Here is a 22,668-nt window from a genome sequence, read left to right on the forward strand (position 1 = left end):
AGACTGGATTGCAAGAAGTTTTATTTTAGCCAGCTAGTTATAAATTAAATTACTGGAATAACTTACCTACATGGATGGTAGAGGCTGCCATTCTGGATAAATTCAAAGGTCGGCTGGATAATTACCTAAGGGAAGAGGGAAATGCATAGTTTGTCCATTTCCTTTTCTCTTATTAATTATTATTATTATTTTATTTGTTTATCTTTTTAAATTTTCTTATTATTAATTCATTTTTATTCTTATTTTATGTATTTTTTGTTATTTTATTATTATTATTATTATTTATTTATTTTTTTTTTTGGCTGGTGCAGCATAAGCCATATGGCTTATGCTATGGCTTCCTTGCACCATGTGGCCATTACTAATACTAATAAGAAAGGCACCTGAAGTGGATGGGATCTATCCAGTTATATTAAAGGAGGCAGCAAATGAAGTAAGCAAACCCATAGCCATAATTATGAGAGCTTCCTTGGACTTAGGGGAGATCCCCATGGACCAGGTGTGCAAATGTGACCCCAATTCACAAAGGAGGATCAAAGGGTGACACAAGTAATTACAGACCTGTTAGTTTTAACTTCTGTTCCAGGGAAATTAATGGAGGTACTGATTACAGAAGCACAGCAGGATCATCTAGACAAAACTGCAGTTATAGTTCAGACACAGCATGGGTTTGTCTTGTCTGACCAATTTGATTGGATACTATGATGTGGTCAAAAAGGAACTGGATGAAAAAAATAATTTTGATATTATATACTTGGATTTTAGAAAAGCTTTTGAGACTGTTGCACATGGAAGGCCACTGTACAAAATGGAGCACTATGGCATTAAGGACAAATTGCTGCTCTGGATAAAGTGATGGTTGAGTGGGAGAAGACAGAGAGTGGTAATCAATGGATACTGCTCTTCATGGACTAATGTTATTAGTGGAGTTCCCAAGGGTTCAGTGTTGGGTCCATTGTTGTTTTCTGTATTAATCAATGATATTGATAAAGGTATATTAGGCTTAATGTCCAAGTTTGCAGATGATACGAAGGTTGGTAGGATTGTTAATGTCACTAATGAAATTAGTGACATTAACAAATGTAACTAATGCAACAGGATCTAGAAAAGTTGAACAGATGAGAGGTGGCAACTGAAGTTTAACATTGACAAATGTAAAGTACGCATATGGGTAGCAGTAACCTCAGAGTAACGTAGCAACTTCAAGAGTAATTTCGAGAGGCAACCAGAGGGAGTAATACTCTTGATTTGAATATCAGTCTTAATTATTCATGCATTAAGAATCTGCAGATAAAGGAATCCCACATCAGTGTACTGATGTGGGGTTTACTCAAAGATGTAACTACCGTCGGGATAAAGGGAAGGGTTTTTGCTTTTGTAAAGGTAACTGCAGTGGTCTCAAACAGTTTTTAAATTCTATACAGTGAGACAAACTGATGATGTTGCCAACAGCAAATTATAAATGGATGCATTCAAGGAATTAATCTTGGAAGCTATTAGCCTTTTCATACCAACTAATAAATACTGTTCAAGGTTTAGGCCTAAATGGTGTCAGACTTCCACCTGTCATTGTGTAAGTTGACAGCAGAAATAAATTCAAGGCTGAACTAGACAAACTTTTGGAGTGAATGGATGGGAGAAACAGGAAGTTTTTTTTTTTTTTGGCTGATGCTATATAGTTTGCTTTCTTGCATCATATGCCTCTACTAATGCTAATTCTGTGATACTACACTCAGGGTGGTAGAGAATGAAAAAGACCTAGGGGTAATTGTGCAGTCAAATATGAAGTTTACTGAGCAGTGCAGGCAGTCTCCAAGAGTAGCTAATGGTGTTTTGTCATTGATATACAAGAACTTTGCTAGCAGGGATAAGGAGGTGATTATCCCTTGGTAAAAGGCAATGGTCTGGTTTTACCCTGAGTACTGTATACAGGTCTGGAGGCCTCATTTTAGGAAAGATGTAAAGATGCTGGAACGAGTACCAAGAAGGGCAACGAGCTTGGTGAATACAAAGGGTTGCTCTTACAAAGAAAGGCTTAATTTCTGCAAATTTCAGTGTCTGGAGGCTATGCACCTGTGAGGTGATCTGATTGAGGTGTATAATTGCTGATATAATATAATATTTGCTGATGTTATCAAGGCAGTGTTAGGTGGGTCGGAAAACTGCTAGCTTCGGGGGATTCATAAACTAAAAGATTAACAGTAGCCGCAGGCAGAGGCAAAAGCTATTCTTGCACTGCCTCTATTGTAATGAGCAGAAGCCTAGAGAGCAAGTTGCTGGGGATTTCAAGAGCTGCTGGCATAAATACATGTGCTGTGTTAGAGTAACTAAGAGTAAGAACAGGTGCATGTATACTTGCATGTACACCAATGCTAGAAGTATAGTAAATAAATTTGATGAATTTGAAGTGCTGATCAAGGCATCAAAGGTAGATATACTCAGGTAAACTCAGGTAGGTAAACTCAGATTTCTAAATTGGAATTTGGGGAGTACAATGTGTACAGAAAGGACAGACAGGGTAGGAAGGGTTATGCTATTATTTAAGAAACACAAAATCTAATTCAGTGCATCCAGTTGACATGAGTGGATAGTGCAATGTTGAGTCAGTTTGGTGTGACATAAACACTGAGAAAGGGGAAAATGAGAATAGGAGTGTGTTATAGGCCTAATGACTCTGATGAGTACAACAAACAATTGTGCAGAGAAATAGATTGGGCCAGTAAATCAGAATGTCTTGTAATGGGGGAATTTTATCTTTCCAGATATTGAGTGGAACTAGTCGATTGGTCACTCACATGCTAGCAAGACTTTTGTGGAGGATTGTTTTCTACAACAACATGTTCGAGGAGCAATCAGAGGGGGTAATACTGTTGATCTGATTATCACCAGTGATGACTGATGCATTAGGAATTTGCAGATGAAGTCACAACTAGGTGACAGTGATCACAGTCTACTGATGAGGGATTTACTTAAAGATGTAACTACCATTAAGGGTAAAGGGAAGGATTTTTGTTTTCGTAAAGGTGACTGCATTGATCTCAGGCAGTTTTTTGAATTCTATACATTGGGATCAACTGATGATGTTAAAAACAGTGAATTCATCTTGGAAGCTACTAGAATTTTCATACCAACTAAGAAATACTGTTCAAGATTTAAGCCTAAGTGGATGTCGGATGAACTAATGAGTGCATGGGATGCATATAAATTAGCAGGCGACACAGAAGCCTATGGTAGATATAAGCTAGTCTGTGGTCAAGTCACAAAGGAGGTTAGGCAAGCTAAAGCTGATTACGAGAAATCCTTGGCAAAGGATGTAAAGATAAACAACAAAGATTTCTTTACTTATGTAAACTCTAGAAGGAAGGGACGAATCAGATTGGTCCACTTGATGTGATGGTTCAACTGTTAATGATCCTGCTCAGATAGCTGACAAACTGAATGAGTATTTTTGCATCTACATTCACACATGGGGAATTTTGTAAGGAAGGGAGGACAGAAGTTTACTAAACTCTAACAGGGAGCTAAATGATTTTGTAATAATGTACAGCAAAGTGGAGGAGAAGTTGTTGAAGTTAAACATAAAAAAGCACTTGGGTCAGCTGTAATCTATTCAGTTATACTGAAGGAGACAGCAAGGGAAGTAAGCAAACCCTTAGCCATAATTATGAGAGTATCCTTAGATTCAGGGAAGGTACCCATGAAATGAAGATTTGCAAATGTATCCTCAATTCACAAAGGGGATTCAAAGGGTGATGCAAATTAATTATAGACTTGTTAGTTTAATTTTTGTTCTGGGGAAAATAATGGAGTCACTGGTTAAAGAAGTGATGCAGGATCACCTAGACAAGACTGCAGTAATAGTTCAGACACAACATGGGTTTGATTGGATACTACGATGTGGTCACAAAGGAATTGGATGAAAAAAATAATTTTGATATCTTATACTTTGATTTCAGGAAAGCTTTTGATACTGTTGCATATGGAAGACTGCTGTGCAGATTGGAGCAGTATGGCATTAAGGGCAAGTTGCTGCAATGGATAAAAGGATGGTTGAGTGGGAGACGGCATAGAGTGGTAATAAATGGACACTGTTCTACGTGGACTAATGTTATTAGTGGAGTCACCCAGGGTTCAGTGCCGGGCCCATTGTTGTTTTGTGTATTTATTAATGACATCAATGAAGGTATATTGGGCTTAATGTCCAAGTTTGCAGATGATACAAAAGTTGGCAGGGTATAAGGCAGTGGTCAGGCCACACTTTGAGTACTGCGTACTGGTCTGGAGGCCTCATTTTAGGAAGGATGTAGAGTTTCTAGAACGAGTACAAAGAAGAGCAATAAGATTGGTGAGAGGAACAAAGGTATGCTGTTTCCAGTAAAGGCTTAAACTCTGTAAGTTACAGCATCTGGAGACTCAGCACCTTCGAGGTGATCTGATTGAGGTGTACAAGGCCTTGAATGGCTTGAGCAAGCTCAATGCTGATGGGATTCTTCCTCTTGTCCAGATTAGTCACTGAGGAAAGACAGTCGCAGAATAGATGTGTGGAAATTTGCCTTTAGCCATTGGGTCATTGCTGAAACAAACTTCCATCTGTTGTAGAAGTTGACAGCTTAAATAAATTTGAGGCAGAATTAGTCAAACATTTGGAGTTAATGGATGGGTGAAATGGAAAGGGTTTTTTTTTTTTTTTTTGGCCAATGGTATGTAAGTGTGCTTTCTTGCATCATATGCTTCTGCTGATGTTAATGTTGTTTATTAAATTATTATATCCACAAAATGGGTTCTTTTATAAAAAAGAGAAGATTTTATAATAATTCAATAATAAAAATTTTCATATTTTTAAAACAATCATAAATTTGGGTATTCCAAGTCTTTAGCTCCCATTAGCACCAATGATGAATCAGCACCTGTGACCACGCTTGGCATACCCTAGTTATGCCTCCACAAATATATTTCCAGTGACTTTTCATCTTGTTGTATGACAAAAAACTCAGTTTTCTGAAGATTTCTGGACCAGATAGAATTCTAAACCCAGATAGAAAAACCTGAGTGTTTCCTCCATTAACCCTAATTAGAGACTGATCCTACTCTCCTTTCCAATAGACAAAGCCTCAGAGGCAGGCTTTTCTCACAGTGTTGCAGGAGTGAATAGATTACATAATTTTTCATCAAGTTCTAATCCATGTTTTGTGAATAATAAAAGTTTGCAAGTTTGTGAATGCACCTTAAACATTGAATAAAATGTCAATATATGAGGCAAAATTATGAAACATAAAACTTAGAATGTAAATGGAACTGAAAACCACAAAATTAAAACAGAAATTCATAAAGATAGGAAAGAACAATCAGATGTACTCAGATACTTACATACATGTCACTTCAAAGCTTAACAATGCTTTTCATTCATTCCTCATCGAGAAAGTAGTGGAGGGAGAAGTAAAGTTATTAATACTAAAATTAATCAATGGTTAGAGCTGGATCATCTTGAGGGGAATGCAGTTACATGGAAATCACAGCATGGATTTATTAAGAGAGAATTTTGCTTGACCATTCTGATTAGCTAGTTTCATGCAATAACAAAGAACGCTGTTTAATAGTTATTATTATTATTATTATTATTATTATTATTATTATTATTAATATCCATATGATGCAAGGAAGCCTGAGGCTTATGCTGCACCAGGAAAAAAAAAAAAAAACAGTTCCCGAGTAACCCTGAGAGAGAGAGAGAGAGAGAGAGAGAGAGAGAGAGAGAGAGAGAGAGAGAGTGTGTGTGTGTGTGTTAAAATTAGAAGGGAATCACCAAGAAAGAGAAGAATGATGATATCCAGCTCAGGACCCTGGCTTGGCACACCCAGGGTCCTGAGCTGGATATCATCATTCTTCTCTTTCTTGGTGATTCCCTTCTAATTTTAACACACACACACACTCTCTCTCTCTCTCTCTCTCTCTCTTTCTCTCTCTCTCAGGGTTACTCGGGAACTGTTTTTTTTTTTTTTTTTTTTTTTTTTCCTGGTGCAGCATAAGCCTCAGGCTTCCTTGCATCATATGGATATTAATAATAATAATAATAATAATAATAATAACTATTAAACAGCGTTCTTTGTTATTGCATGAAACTAGCTAATCAGAATGGTCAAGCAAAATTCTCTCTTAATAAATCCATGCTGTGATTTCCATGTAACTGCATTCCCCTCAAGATGATCCAGCTCTAACCATTGATTACATTAACGATTTGATCATTGATTTTATTAGTATCCCTGGCACAGAAGTCAAACTTATAGTTCTCTCATTATTCACTTCACCTTTTGATTTATACCCCACTCCTCCCCCACCTTTTTGAATAGGGGAGACATTTGCACTCTTCAATCTCTAGGAACTTCCCGGATGCTGACCAAAAGTGTGCTTACATCTTTTGCTACATTTTGTTATATAATTATATAGATTCTGTCGGCCCCAGGTGGCTTATTCACTTTTAGCCTCAACAATTTTTATTCCACTTTCCTTTCAATTAACACAAAATCATTTTAGCTCTCAATTATAACTTGGTATAGTCTGGTATTCCCATCCCTCAATATTTCTTCATGCATGAATGTAGATGCAAAATATTTATTAAATTTTTCAGCAACCTGAACAGGATTGTCAGTAATCATTCTATTCATATCTAGTCGGTCAATGCGGTTCATCCCTTTCCTTCTGGTGTTAATGTAAGCAAAGGATTCTTTGCTACTTTGCTTAGCCAGTGACTTCTCATAATCTGCCTTAGCTTGCCTAATCCCATTAGTCACTTCATTACAGACTAGTTTATATATACTGTATGTTTCTACATCCCCTGATAATTTATAATCATTCCATGTATTTTTCTTCTCTGCCACTAGTCTCTCATCAGTTCATCTGACATCCATTTAGGACTAAATCTTGAACAATATCTCTTAGTTAGTATCAAAAGCTTATAAAAGTATAAAAAGCCCTGAATGCTTTTCATTTAAAATTTGATTTGCAGTTAGTAACATCATCAGTTGGTTCCCATTGAAAGGAATTTAAAAACCAAAACCACTAATTACATTTATGAAAGCAAAATCAATATATCAGTATAATTTTCCCTTTACTTTTCACAGTTATAGCCTTAAGTCAATCCCTCATTAATGTACTGCAGTCACTGCCACCTAGTGGTTATTGTTTTATTTGGATACTCTTAATGCCTGAAGAACCACTGCTAATAATCAGATCAAGGATATTGCTTCCTTGTTGCCCCCCTAGCTTGCTGGTGTGAAAAAACAGTCAACCAACAAAACCAGAAAAAATATTATACTGTGTGTGACCAACTGAAGTTCCAGCCAATATCTGGAAAGCTAAAATCCCCATAAGACATTCTGATTTACTCACCCACTCTGTCTGTATATTTGTTTGTTATACTCATTATAGCAATTTGGCCTATAACAGTATGCCTACTCTCATTTTTGTTTTTCCAGTGCTTATGTCACAAACTGATTCAACATTGTGCTGGCCACCCATGTCAACTAGGGCACTGCCTTAGCTTCTTTGTGCTCATTTAACCCCAGGGGCTCACATCTGGTGAGTATGGGCTTGCCACACCCAGGGTCCTGAGCTGGATATCATCATTCTTCTCTTTCTTGGTGATTCCCTTCTACTTTTGACTCTCTCTGTCTCTCTCAGGGTAACTTGGGAATTTTTTTTTTTGGCTGGTGCAGCATAAGCCTCAGGCTTTCTTGCACCATATAGTTAATAATAATAATTAATCAAGAGCATAAATCTGCTGCACCCATCTTGTCTATCCTTTCTATACACATTGTACTTATATTCATATTTTGCATCCCCCTACGTCTGATTGGTATCACGTTTATGATAGCTCTAAAATGTCCATATTTGATGACTTAACCAATACTTAAAATCCATAAAATTTATTATACTCCTAGCATTAGTGTACAGTACAAGCAAGTACAAGCATTGGTCTAATAAGCTGAATTCAGGTCCACATAAACAATCTTGTGCTTCTTCACTGAGAATATATTTATATTCACACTACAAAATTAATTAAAAATTAATAAATTTTCTGTTTATACTCTGGAACGACCACACAATGAGAGGAGAATACAAGAAACAGTAGTGTATTTAGTAATCACGTGGACTCAACCCATGACCACTCAAACCACATGTACTTATGTACCCTCGTGCTTGACCACTCAGCTACAATCACCATTATGGTCTTTTAGTTCTCTTCATATCATGCATATGGCAAACAGAATTGACTTTTTCCTTTTATTCAACCAGTCACATAATCTATTCAAACAAGCAGTATAAGTAATACATGTGATGCCCCTGTCTTATTCTGGTCACAGAGAACAGCAAAAGTATAAATGGAAAATTTTTTGAATATCTATTATTATTGCATACTATTGTGATTTGGTTAGGAAAGAGCCATACATGTAGCAAAACTTTTTGGGGTTCTTCCCTTTTCAAAGCTTGACAATAAATGTGTTTTAGTAATTCACCAGATCTTACCTGAAACAATTTATAATCAAATAATTAAATTATGAACTAACAATTATATAGATTTATTCGAACAATTACATAAATATGAATGTATAAACAATAATAATAATAAATAAATAGTAATTATATTTATGTAGATTGAATGAATAGGTATACGAGTGATATAACCAATATCATCTTGTTCTTGTATTTGGTCTCATCACGTGCTAGAGGGAAACTAAAAAGATTTGGAATCAGCATCGAAATATCTATCTAATCTACATATTTCCATTCCATTTTTTGGTGAAAAATGCTTGTTTACCTCTGTTATTAGCAGTGACTCTTCATACATTATGAATCTTTGGGTAAAGGAACCACTGGGTGGCAGTGATCAGTGTATTGATGTGGCATTTTTTTAAAGTTATAACTAGTGTTGAGGTTAAAGGATAGAATTTTGCTTTTGTAAAGATGACTATAATGGTCTTATGCAGTTTTTAAATTTTTTTTCAGTTGGACCAACTAATGATGTTACCAACTGCAAATTCTAAATGGGTAGCTTTATGGCAAGTAACCATAGGAGCTATTATGCTTTTTATACTCTAAACTCTAAAAGGAAGGGGATGAATCTGATTGGTCCACTTGATATCAATGGTTCGACTGTTGATGATCCTGCTCAGATAGCAAACAAGCTGAATGAGTATTTTGCATCTACATACACAAATGAGGAGTTATTAAGATTTGAAAATGCCACAAGGTTATCAAATTGTAGCAGGGTGCTTAATGATTTTGTAATAACTGAGAGCAAAGTGGAGGAGAAATTGTTGAAGTTAAACATAAGTAAGGAACCTGGGGTGGATGGGATCTATCCAGTTATATTAAAGGAGGTGGCAAAGCAACTAAGCAAACCCTTAGCCATAATTATGAGAGCATCCTTGGACTCGGGGGAGGTCCCCATGGACTGGAGATGTGCAAATGTATCCCCAATTCACAAAGGGAGAGCGAAGGGTGACACGAGTAATTACAGACCAGTTAGTTTAACTTCTGTTCCGGGTAAAATAATGGAGTCACTGGTTAAAGATGCATTGCAGGATCATCTAGACAAGACTGCAGCAATAATTCAGACACAGCATGGGTTTGTTAAAGGAAAGTCTTGTCTGACAAATTTGATATGATATTATGATATGGTTACAAAGGAACTGGATGCAAAAAATAATTTTGATATCATATATTTGGATTTCAGGAAAGCTTTTGACACTGTTGCGCATGGAAGACTGTTGTACAAATTGGAGCAGAATGGTATTAAGGGTAAGTTGCTACAATGGATAAAAGGATGGTTAAGTGGGAGAAGACAGAGGGTGGTAATTAATGGGTGCTGCTCTTCGTGGACTAATGTTATTAGTGGAGTCCCACAGGGTTCGGTGTTGGGTCCACTGTTGTTTTGTATATTTATCAATGATATTGATGAAGGTGTATCAGACTTAGTGTCGAAGTTTGCAGATGATACAAAGGTTGGCAGGGTTGTTAATGACAGTAATGGCAGTGTGCTACTGCAACAGTATCTAGATAATTTGGGCAGATGGGCTAAGAAGTGGCAACTGAAGTTTAACCTTGATAAATGCAAAGTACTGCATACCGTTAGAAGTAACCACAGAGAAACGTACCAACTGTGTGGTACTACACTTAAGGTGGTAGAAAATGAAAAAGACCTGGGAGTAATTGTGCAGTCAGATATGAAGTTTTCTGAGCAATGCTGCCAGGACAGGTCATGGGGTTTTGTCAATGATATATAGGAATTTTGCTAGCAGGGAAAAGGAGGTGATTATCCCTCTGTATAAGGCAATGTTTGGACCACACCTTGAGTACTGCTTACAGGTCTGGAGGCCTCATTTTAGGAAGGATGTAGATTTGCTTGAGCGTGTACAGAGAAGGGCAACAAGATTGGTGAGGAGGAATGAAGGGATCCTCTTACCAAGAGATGCTTAAATTCTACAAATTGCAGTGGCTGGAGACCAGGCACCTGCACGGTGATCTGATTGTGGTGTAAAAGGCCTTGAATGGGTTGAGCACGCTGAATTCTGATGGGATCCTTCCACTTGTTCAGATTACGAACCTAAGGGGGCATAAATTCAAATTAAGAAAAGACGGATGTAGAATAGATATGCGGAAATTTGCCTTTAGCCAGCGGGGTGGTTAATTGCTGGAACAAACTTCCATCTGTCATTGTGGAAGTTGATAGGTTAAATAAATTTAAGGAGGAACTGGACAGGCATTTGGAGGGAATGGTGTGAGTTTTTTTTTTTTTTTTTTTTTCTTGTCTAATGCTGCATAAGCTCATACACTTGCTTTCTTGCATCACATGCCACTACTACTACTATACCAATAGAGAGAGAGAGAGAGATTGTAATACATTTAAACATATATAGGTGTCAGGTAAATTGATGAGAGTAGTAGCAGAGAAGAAAAATGCATAGGATGGTTATAAATTATCAGGGGATACAGTAACATACAATAAGTATAAGCTAGTCTGCTTTGAGTCCCTAAGAGAATTAGTCAAACTAAATTAGTTTTGATTAAGAATGAAAGTTGCAAAGAATTCTTTACTTATGTTAACAACAGAAGTAAAGGGATGAACCACACTGGTCCGCTACATATGAATGGCATAACTGTGGATCCTGTTCAGTTTTTTGACAAACTGAATAGATATGTTGCATCTGCAATCACATACAAAGAAAAAAAAATTTATTGTTATGAATACCACATGTATACCAAGTTATGACTTGGAACTAAATAACTTTTTTGATAGCTGAGAGGAATGTGGAAGACAAATTGTAATTGAATGGAATGCAATTGAAACTAAAAGAAAAGGCACCTGGGAATTATGGAATTTATCCAATTATATTAAAAGAAGCATCAGAAGAGACAAGAAAATGTTTAGCTATAATTAGGAGGACATCCTTGGATTCATGGGAGGGCCCCCCAACAGATCAGAGATGTTCAAATATCTCCACTATTCACAAAGGGTGAAGTAAGTAATTACAGACCTATAAGCTTGACTTCTGTTATGAGGGAAAAAAAATGTAGTCAATAGTTGTGACAAGATTATCCAAGTGCAAGCAGTAAATTTCCAGCTCCAAGAAATCGATGTGTTTGAAGACTTTTGCCATTTTAGTGACTTAACTGTCATATTACATCATACTCTATAAGTAGCTTTATAGTCCTAGTCACGCTCGTTATTTTTAATTTAGCTAGAGGTTTTGTAGGTTACTACTTAATATTCGTAGAACCATTGTTTCGTTCAAATCTTGGCACCATTGTTATAGTAAAGAATGAATGGTAGGAGAATTCAGAATTTTAATTGTGGTAAATAGGTAGCTCTAAAGTATGAATCAGTTCGGTTGGCATTAGTGAGATAATTTTGTTATATATTGTAATTAGCTTATAACTCAAAATCACTTGCTAGGGCTATATCTTTGTGTTTAGGTAAGGATATAACTAATATAACATTGTGATCATTACCATATAGCGTAGCATATATTCCAAACTTAGTCGAAGGTATAACGCAGAACAAGTTAGCGTAAAACATATCACTGTATTTAGGAATCTAGTAGATTAGTGTAGTACAGACAATTAATTAAATTTATTAATCTTATTAATTTTCATTGTTAATCAATTGTATTCAAACAAAAATCACGCACCAAATTAGAGTAGCAAAGCAACAGGCACAAAGTAGTAGGAATGCTGTGGCTCAGGGGAGAATAGGACAATTCCCCAGTGCATCACAGCCTAAAAAAATGTGCAACTTGTGAAATGTTTCAGACTTTTCTGGAACAGGACATGATCTAACCAAGGAGGATGTCTTTGTGCTAAGTGCAGAGAGTGTCAAGAAATTAGGCGGCAACTCAGTGTTCTGCTGGGCATCTATGAGAGTTTGAAGAGTCAGGTAGATGCCCTCAAAGGAACTAAAATGAAGGACCCATCAAGCTCTCAGCTGCCCAACTGAATACCAGAGCTCACTCTTGTGTGCTTCAGGCAACACAGCAGCAATCTTCAAGGCAGAATGTGCTGGTACCACAGGAGCTAGTTATTGTCGGTGACTCTATTGCCAGGGAGACGGGTAATATATTGTCTAAAAAGGATAGGTGGAATAGGAGGAAGGTATGTCTGCCAGAGGCAAAAGTTGATGAAGTTATAGAGCAGATATCTTTTAAGGGCACTAATGACATTAAGAGTAGGAGATCTGCAGATTTACTTAACAAGTACAGGTCAATGTTTAAAAAAAGGTTGTGAGTTAGGGTTAAATTTGAAAGCATCTGCAATTCTGCCCAGGCACAATAGCACAGAGTATATGATGAGAGCCTTGTCAATCAATTCAGCCCTGGACAGACTGTGCAAGGCTAGAATGGGGTAGAATTTTTTTCAGCATGGTCTGTGCTTGTTAACAGGAGAGACTGCTTCTACAGGAATGGGATACACTTAAATAGAAAGGGTGGAAGAATATTTGCTGATGCTATCGAGGCAGTGTTAGGTGGGTGAGAAAACTGCTAGCTTGGGGGGGGGTTCACAGACTAAAAGATTAATAATAGCTGCAGGCAGAAGTGAAACTGATTCTTATACTGCTTCTATTAGAATCAGCAGCAGCCTGGAAAGCAAGGTGCTGGGAATTTCAACGACTGGTGGGAGTCATCATTAGCATTAGTAGAGGCATATGATGCAAGAAAGCAAGTTTTTACAGCATCAGCCAAAAAAAAAAAAAAAAAAACCTTCCCATTTCACCCATCCATTCACGAAACAAGTAAATACATGGACTGTGATAGGGTAACTAAGAGTAGGAAGAGGTACATGTATATTTGCATATACACCAATGCTAGGAGTATAGTAAATAAATTTGATGAATTTGAAGTGCTGATCAAGACATCAAAGACAGATATTGTTGAGATATCAGAGACGTGGTGTTATGCATATATAAGCAGTGCAGAATTGGAATTTGGGTAGTACAATGCATACAGAAAAGATTGACAGGACAGGAAGGGAGGAAAGGTTATGCTATTAGTTAAGAAACACAAAATCTAAGGAAGTGCATCCAGTTGAAATTGGTGGATAGTGCAATGTTGAGTCAGTTTGGTGTGAAATAAACACTGGGAAAGCAAAAATGAGAGTAGGAGTGTGTTATAGGCCTAATGACTCTGATGACTACAACGAATAATTTTACAGAGAAATAGAGTTGGCCGGTAAATCAGAATGTCTTATAATGGAGGATTTTAACTTCAAATATTGATTGAAACTTATGGATTTATTGGATGATTGTTTTCTTCAATAGCATGTTCAAGAGGCCACTAGAGGGAGTAATATTCTTGATCTGATTATCAGCAGTGATTATTCTTTCAATTAAGAATTTGAAGATAAAGTAACCACTAGGTGGCAGTGATCACAATGTACTAATGTGGGATTTACTTAAAGATGTCACTACCATCAGGGGTAAAGGGATGGCTTTTTGCTTACGTACAGTGGTCTCAGTCAGGTTTTAAAATCTATACAGTGGAACAAACTGACGATGTTAACCAACAGCAAATTCTAAACGGGACACATTCAAGAAATTAATCTTGGAATTTACTAGGCTTTTCATACCAACTAAGAAATACTGTTCAAGGTTTAGGCCTAAATGGATGTCAGATGAACTAATGGAACATGTGGCAGAGAAGAAAAATGCATGGGATACATATAAATTAACTGGTGACATGGAAGCCTATGACGGATATAAGGTGGTCTGTACCAAGTCACAAAGGAGGTTAGGCAGGCAAAGACAGATTAAGACAAATCTTTGGCAACGGATGCAAAGAAAAACAGCAAAGACTTTACTTATATAAACTATAGAAGGAAGGGGATGAATCAGGTTGGTCAACTTGATATCAATGGTTTGACTGTTGATGATCCTGCTCAGATAGCTGACAAACTAAATGAATATTTTGCACCTACGTTCACACATGAGGAATTCTGTAGGGAAGTGGAGGAAAGATGCTTATTAAACTCTAACAGGGAGCTAAATGATTTTGTAATAACAGAGGGAAGTGGAGGAGAAATTGTTGAAGTTAAAAATAAGAAAGGCACCTGGGGAGAATGGAATCTATTCAATTATGTTAAAGGAGGCAACAAAATAAGAAAACAAACCCTTATCCATAATTATGAGAGCATCCTTGGACTCGTGGGAGGTCCCCACAGACTGGAGTTTGGCATATATATCCCCAATTCTAAAGGGGGGATCAAAGGTGAAACAAATAATTACAAACCGGTTATATTAACTTCTGTTCTGGGAAAAACAGTCAAGCCACGTTAAAGTAGCATTGCAGGATCATCTAGACAACACCGCAGTAATAATTCAGACACAGCTTGGGTTAGTTAGGGGGTAGTCTTATCTGACCAATTTTTATTGGATACTATGATGTGGTCACAAAGGATCTGGATACAAAAAAATAATTTTGATATCATATACTTGGATTTCAGAAATGCTTTTGATACTGTTGTACATGGAAGACTACTGTACAAATTGGAGAGATATGACATTAAGGGCAAGTTGCTATAATGGATAAAAGGATGGTTGAGTGGGAGAAGATAGAGTGGTAATCAATGGACACTACTCCTCTTTGTGGACTGTTATTAGTGTTGTTGTTGTTATTTAGGAGCATTAGCAACTAAGGCCATATTGCTCTGGGGATATGCGATGGTCATTCCCTGACCTTTCCGCATCCTCCATATTTGGTGGTCACGGGCTTGAACTCCGGTTTTAATCAAGAAGCGTGTGCTACACACTGCCGCTCCTGCCCACGGAGGCACCCATTATTAGTGTAGTCCCTCAGGGTTCGGTGTCGGGGCCACTGTTGTTTTGTATATTTATCAATGATATTGATGAAGGTATATAAGAATCAATGTCCAAATATGCAGATGATACAAAGGTTGGCAGGATTGTTAATGACAGTATGCTACAGCAACAGGATCTAGAAAAGTTGGGCAGATGGGCTGAAAAGTTGCAACTGATGTTTAACATTGACAAATGCAAAGTACTGCATATGGGTAGCAGTAACCCCAGAGAAACATATCAACTGTGTAGTACTACACTCAGGGTGGTAGAGAATGAAAAAGACCTGGGGGTAATTGTGCAGTCATGAAGTTTTCTGAGCACTGCAGACAGGCTGCCAGAGCAGGTCATGGGGTCTTGTCAATGATATACAGGAATTTTGCTAGCAGAGAAAAGGTGGTGATCCCTCTGTATAAGGCAGTTGTCAGGCCATGCCTTGAATACTGTGTACAGGTCAGGAGGCCTCATTTTAGGAAGGATGTAAAGTTGCTAGAACGAGTACAGAGAATGGCAAGAAGATTGGTGAGGGGAACAAAGGGGTCCTCTTACAAAAAAAGGCGTAACGTCTGCAAATTGCAGTGTCTGGAGACTAAGCACCTACGAGGTGATCTGATTGAGGTGTATAAGGCCTTGAATGATTTCAACAGGCTCAATACTGATGGGATTCTTCCTCTTGCTCAGATTACTCACCTGAGGGGCCATAAATTCAAATTGAGCAAAGATAGTTGTAGCTTGCTGTATACTGTATAAGCTTGCTTTCTTGCATCATATGCCTCTACTAATGCTCATAGTTAAAGTAGTATTGCAGAAACACCTGTACAGTAATGCAGTTATATGAAAATCAGAGTCTGGATTTGATGGGAAGGTCTTGGCTGACCAGTCTGATTATCTACTATGAATCAGTAACAAACAAACTAGATGGAAAAAATTATTTTGACATCATATACTTAGATTTCAGGAAAGCTTTTGACATTTTTCCATGTGAAAGACTGCTGTGCAAATTAGAGCAGTGGCACATTAGGAGTAAGTTACTGCTACAGATAAAGTGATGGTTGAGTGGCAGAAGACAGCGTGATTATAAATGGGCACTGCTTTTCTTGGGCTAATGTTATTAAGTGGCATCCTTCACGGTTCAGTGCCATTTTCCATATTTATTAACAGTATTGATGAAAGCATATAAGTTTGCTGATGATAATAGTTAATGACATAAATCAAGCATACTGTTGCAACGAGACATAGAAAAAGTTGGCAGATATGCTGAGAAGTGGCAACTTAGGTTTAACATTGATGAATGCAAGGTAGTGCACATATACAACAGTAATCCCAGAATACATACCAGTTGCATAATACCATACTAAAGGTGGTGGAGAACGAAAAAGACCAGAAGTAATTGTACAGTCCAATGTGAAGTTCTCTGAGCAGTGCCAGACAGGCCTGCCAATTGAAGTTCTGTCAATGATATACAGGAATTTTGTCAGAAAGGGACAACAAGATGTTTATCAATTATATAAATCAGTACAGGCATGGAAGACTCATTTTCAGAAGGATATGGATCTACTGAAATGGGTGTGGAGAAGAGCAACAACAAAATTCACAGGGTATACGGCCAATACCCTGCACTACAGCCCTGGATTTAAATAATTATCAAGGTGCCCATTATGGCACTAAGTATTGCATGGAAGTATTTTACTATAAATCCAAAGAAGAAAACTGTTTTCATATGTAATTTATGTGATACAACCATATCAAGGGGTTGTAAAATGGCCAAAACGTTTACAACCATAAATATGATGGATTGTCTCAAAAAGTTCCATCCAGAAGTAATGTCAAAAGAAACAGAAGCATCAGATAAGTTGAAAAGGACGTATGCTGAATGTTCAGGAAGTAGCAGCACCATTGAACCTCCTGCTAAAGTGCAAACTACTATAGAAGCAGTATTAACCAAGAAGCTTTGGTATATTAATGACACAGGGCCAAAGCAATCCATTTTTTAATTGAAGAAATGATAGCTGTTGACTTTCAACCATATTCTGTAACACATGACATTGGATTTCAAAGGGTATTAAAAAAAATTTGCCCAAATTACAATATTCCAAGTAGAAAACATTTCACTGATAAAATCATTCCAGATATATTTCAGAAGGTAAAAACAAAACTTCAAACATCCCTAGGTAAAGCCACCAACATTTCTTTAATCATTGATATTTGGACAGCTACTACAAATAATTCTCCATTTTGGAGTATTACAAGCCACTGGCTTTCAAATGAGTTTAAACAACACAGGGCTGCCCTAAGAGTTCTTCCTTTTCCAGGCTCTCATATAGGGATATGAATCAGTGAAGAGTTGAACAATGTGCTAGAAGAATATAAGAGCTCAAAAAGCAGATTCTGGAGCAAATATGGTAACTGGTGTCACTGTTAGTGGTTTAGTCACAATCATGTTTCATACACACATTAGAACTTTCAATAAATGACTCCATATTTGCCCAACATTGATAGTAACTGTTGTTACTATCAATAGGCATATTGTAAAATACTTCATGCTGCTTCAGCAGTTAACAAATTAATGGAAATACAGGAGCAGCTAAATTTAAAGAAGCATAAATTAATTCAAGATGTATCCACTCATTGGAATTCAATGTATTACATGCTGGAAAGAAACAGAACCGCTCTCACAAAATATGCTGTGGATAACAATATTCCAACATTAAGTTCATACCAGTGGGGTTTTGTAGGAAAAATTGTCCAACTCCTAGGTTCAATGATAATCCCTACAATTTTGACTCAATTTATTTTTGTCCAAAGCTGTCCAAAATGATAATTTCAGTGGAAATTATCATTTTGGATAATTTCCACTGAAATTATCATTTTGGACAGCTTTGGACAAAAATAAATTGAGTCAAAATTGTAGGGATTATCATTGAACCTAGGAGTTGGACAATTTTTCCTACAAAATTATCATTTTGTATTATCAAAATTATCATTTTGGATAATTTCCACACATTCTTACCACAGTTGAGGAACTTAGATCATCAATTGTGAAAAGACTCTACCACTTCAGTGATAATCCCCACAATTTTGACTCTTAATTTATTTTTGTCCAAAGCTGTCCAAAATGATAATTTCAGTGGAATTCTTACCACAGTTGAGGAGCTTAAATCTTCAATTGCGAAAAGACTTTCTGCTTACATGGAAAATAAATCTTTGTGTTTATCTACTTTTATAGATCCCAGATTTAAGATGAAATTTCAAAAGTGATATGAAAAACAAAATAAAGGAATGGTTTTAGAAGCTCTGGAGAATGGAGGTAAGAGGGGATTCTCTTGATGATATTTCAATAGGATATGCTTCATCTAGTTCTACTGAAGATCAAGATACTCCAGACTTATTATGACTTTTTCAAATTCGTTTACTGAATTAGCAGATAGTGTTCAAAATAAAGGAACATAAATGTCACCCGGAGTAAGTTCAAAAAATTGGCTATGTCTTGAAAATGGGAAAACTGATTTTTGTATTACAATTTAAGAGTATTCCATTTCGATTACTCTGTGTAAAACTACTTTTAATTTGTTTTTTCCTTTATACTGTGTTAAAAAGGTGATAAATTTGATTAAAATACCTGTTAAGTTGCATTTATTTTTTATTGTATTCTCTGTATTAATAAAAATAAATTGGCTGTAACAGCAGCCAAACTCAGAAAATGTTTACTTAATTCATTTCAGTATACCAAAGCTATCTGATGAATTTCTTGGCAGTGATTAACTGGCTTAAATTTAGCAGGAAATGGCTGATTAATAAAACCAATTAATTGACAAAAAAGCCGATTAACAATTAATCAGCTTAACAATTAGGCCAATTAATCAGCACATCCTTGTTATAGAGTAATATAGCAGTTTCAGTTTATGTACCATAAACTGAAAACCAAATTACATTGAATTAGTTGCCTTCGAGGTAATAAAATTCAACTGCTTTGTTCATGTGGAAGTGCCAAGTTTCCAAGATGCTGCCTCACCTTGAAGAAGCATTTTATATATTTGCATTTTGCACAGTGAAATCAGTTGCTGTTCAATGAGAATATCATAAGTAAAAAAATCCATCAAATGGTTATTCTATTCTTACATGGTATCAGTAGTTACATCTTGTAAGTATAAAAATACAAGACAGCAGCAAAAATTGAGCATTTTTGTGATTTCATTGTTTTTAGTACAAAAATATCTACGTATATCACTGTCATGAATTATGTGAAGAGTTCTGAGGAAAGGTCTTGCCTTTCAACCATACAAATGGCAAATGCTGCAACACATTTCAGCAGATGACAGAGTGCAAGGTTAGCAGTTTTGCTATCCAAAAATGGACATGCTTGCTAATGGTAATACTTGTCTATACTTTTTTTTTTTTTTTCGCAATAAAACATTTCACCATTTTTGGAAAAGTTAACAGACAACAGTGAAATATAGAAATCATCACATTTGTTTAGAGCATGTTGTGTACAAAACAATAATATGCAAAAATATACTCTGAAGTGAACATGTTTGGAAAATGAACATCAGTGCTAACAAGGCTGTTCACTCTACACTCTACAGTTTATTCCAGTGTTCAACAACCTACTGCCCACAAGAGAACTTGCAAGGCAATCTGACTTAGGTGTTTAAGGCTTTGAATGTATTGAGCAAGTGCAGTGCTGATGGGATTCTTCCTCAGACTATGTGCATGAGGTCGCATAAATTCAAATTGAGGAAGAATGGTTGCAGAATAGATGTGCAGAAGTTTACCTTTGGCCAGCGGGTGGTTGATTGCTGGAACAAATTTCCATCTTTTGTGGTGGAAATGGAATAGTTTAAATCAAGGAAGAACTAGACAAACCATTGGAGGGGATGGATAGGTGAAATGGGATTTTTTTTTTTTTTTTTTTTTTGTTGGTTGATGCTTTATAAGCTTGCTTTCTTGCATCATTTGCCACTACTAATACTAATACTACACCTCTCCACCCTCGATTTTTAAATTGAGGATAAGTCAAAAAGGAGATTTATGCCAGTTACTGTAAAGAATACATAAACAATTGTAAGAGTTTAGTTCAAAATTTTATGAAATACATGGCACAAAGCTACTTTGATATCTGCAGAGACACAGAAATGGGGATGCACATTTTCTGTTAGCTTTTTTGGGAAGGGGAGAGTTTGTCTATTTAATGTAACTTTTAATTTTTTGCACATACTTACTGGTTTTGTCACAACAAAATTTTTAAATCAGGAAGACCATTTTAAATTGCCCTGTGTATTCTATACAATACTGGCAAATTTTGTTTTCATTGTATTATTTATAACATCATAATGTACTGTCACTCAGTGAGATTCTAAATATCTCATTTTGCAATATCTTTCACTCAATTTATATATATTCTACGCACATCTAATTATTATACCTAGCTATATAAAATTATATTATTTCAAATCCAGTGCTTTTATCCATCCATTTTTGCTAACTGACAGTTGTATTCAGTTATTGAGGACAGAAGTTTTATGTAAGGTGTCATATTCTTATAGCTGCCAACATTTGATTTTTAAAAAGCTGGAGATTGGGGAAAACTTGGGGGGGGGGAATTTCAAGTCTATGCTGCACTAAAAATTAAATTTTGCTGACAATATACACATTTTATATTAAAAATACAGCCGTAGGATTGTTTATCAGTACAGTATGCTTTCAAATATTAGTTTACTTAGGATTTTTCTCTCTGTGGATTGTCTGTTAGACATCACCTGATTGTGATTGCTTCAAGCAAAATACTGTTGTAGACTTTGCAAGGTGGAAATTCCCAAAACTTGCATTGCTGTCATGGTTTGCTAACAGCAAAAGAATCATGGATTCCTTTTTTTTTTTTTTTTTTTTTTTCAAAATCAATTCACTTAAGTATAGTTCAAAAAAGCTTCTCTGAATAGTGGTATTAGATGACAAATTAGTTCTCCAAATATGATTATATTTAAGTTAAATAATAATTAACTTAATGCTTCCAGAAAAAACTTAGCTGGAAATTTGCTGTGTATGAATTCTGTTTGAAACCAGCAGACTTTCAACTATCATAGAAAATATGCTTTTGTCTTTAGAAATTCATGTTAGAAAGTCACCTGGTTGCCAAACTAAGTCCTGCAGTTTACTGATGTATAAAATACCCTTATGGTAAAGTTTGCCACAGATATTATGACATACTATTGATCAGTTCATCAACCTGTTTTGATTTTCATTTTGTATTGTCTCTGTACTCATCTTTTATTGGTCTCTTACAATTGTAATTGACAGGGAGGGTTGCCTTTGACATCTCTGTCAACAGTTTATTGACAGAGAAAGGTGGTGTTTCGACTAATAATTCCAGACTCTGTGGACAGTGCAAATTAGAGGAGTTGCCAACCTGTACATTAATTTCCTTTCATAATTCTTTAATGATATTAGTTTTTAATAAACTTTTAAGATCTTTTATTAATCTTTATTGCTTTCTACATTGAGATAGGATATCTTCCCTGGGTTGCATCATATGCACTGCATTGGAAATAAAGAACCTGCAGAATAATGTTGTTTTTTTATCATTTAAAAAAATTACAATTTTACCATAGTATTACTATTTTTTTGAAAACAGAAGACAAGGCAAAACTCGGTGTTTCAAAACTGAGACAGCAAAATAGTCAAATTTCCACAAAAACATGGATTTTCTGTCATAAACCTGGAGAGCTGGCAGCTATGTATTTTGCATGAGATTTGTCAATAAATGGCTGTGCCACTTACGTGAGGCAGAAGCCAGGAATATCAAGTTAGTAGACAATAATTTCTTCAGAGACAAATTCCTGAGTTTTCATTTTTCAAATCTTTTATAAATTGATTGAATCTGAAAAAGTATTAATGTATATTTGACAAGATAAGTTTAACTGTTGCTTAAATTGCAAAATTTTAACTAGCAAATCAGCATTTGGAAACAAAAGAAAAAAATTAACAAAATGCAAAAAAAAAAAAATAAAATAAAAATAAATATATATATGTATATATATATATATATATATATATATATATATATATATATATATATATATATATAATATTGATAAAAATAATCAGGTTACTGAATGACAAAGTAATCAAGCAAAATATTAAAACAAAATTATTAAACTGTGTCATAAATACTGGGTACTACTAGTTACAGTAGAGAAACCCCGGCAGCCATAATGAAATACAGTATAGACAAATGTTTATATTCAGTGTATAAGGGAAGGGATGCTGACCTATCAATTGTAATTACCATGGAAAAATTGAGAAGGCCTGTAAGGTGAAGGAGATAACCT

At 35.9% G+C, this 22,668-nt stretch overlaps 2 long non-coding RNA genes across 2 annotated transcripts in view; one reads left to right on the forward strand and one right to left on the reverse strand.

Annotated features, from left to right (window-relative positions):
• Positions 1–22,668, forward strand: part of LOC150090816 (uncharacterized) — a 123,225-nt gene that overhangs the window by 82,759 nt on the left and 17,798 nt on the right. The window lies entirely within an intron of this gene.
• Positions 1–22,668, reverse strand: part of LOC150090817 (uncharacterized) — a 103,261-nt gene that overhangs the window by 60,064 nt on the left and 20,529 nt on the right. The window contains exon 2 of the long non-coding RNA XR_016546915.1: positions 67–125. This is a non-coding gene — a long non-coding RNA (uncharacterized LOC150090817). The remainder of the gene's footprint in view (positions 1–66; positions 126–22,668) is intronic.

Source organism: Mastigoproctus giganteus, chromosome 1 (genome assembly GCF_048544385.1).
Source record: "Mastigoproctus giganteus isolate SK-2022 chromosome 1, ASM4854438v1, whole genome shotgun sequence".
Taxonomy (NCBI): domain Eukaryota; kingdom Metazoa; phylum Arthropoda; class Arachnida; order Uropygi; family Thelyphonidae; genus Mastigoproctus; species Mastigoproctus giganteus.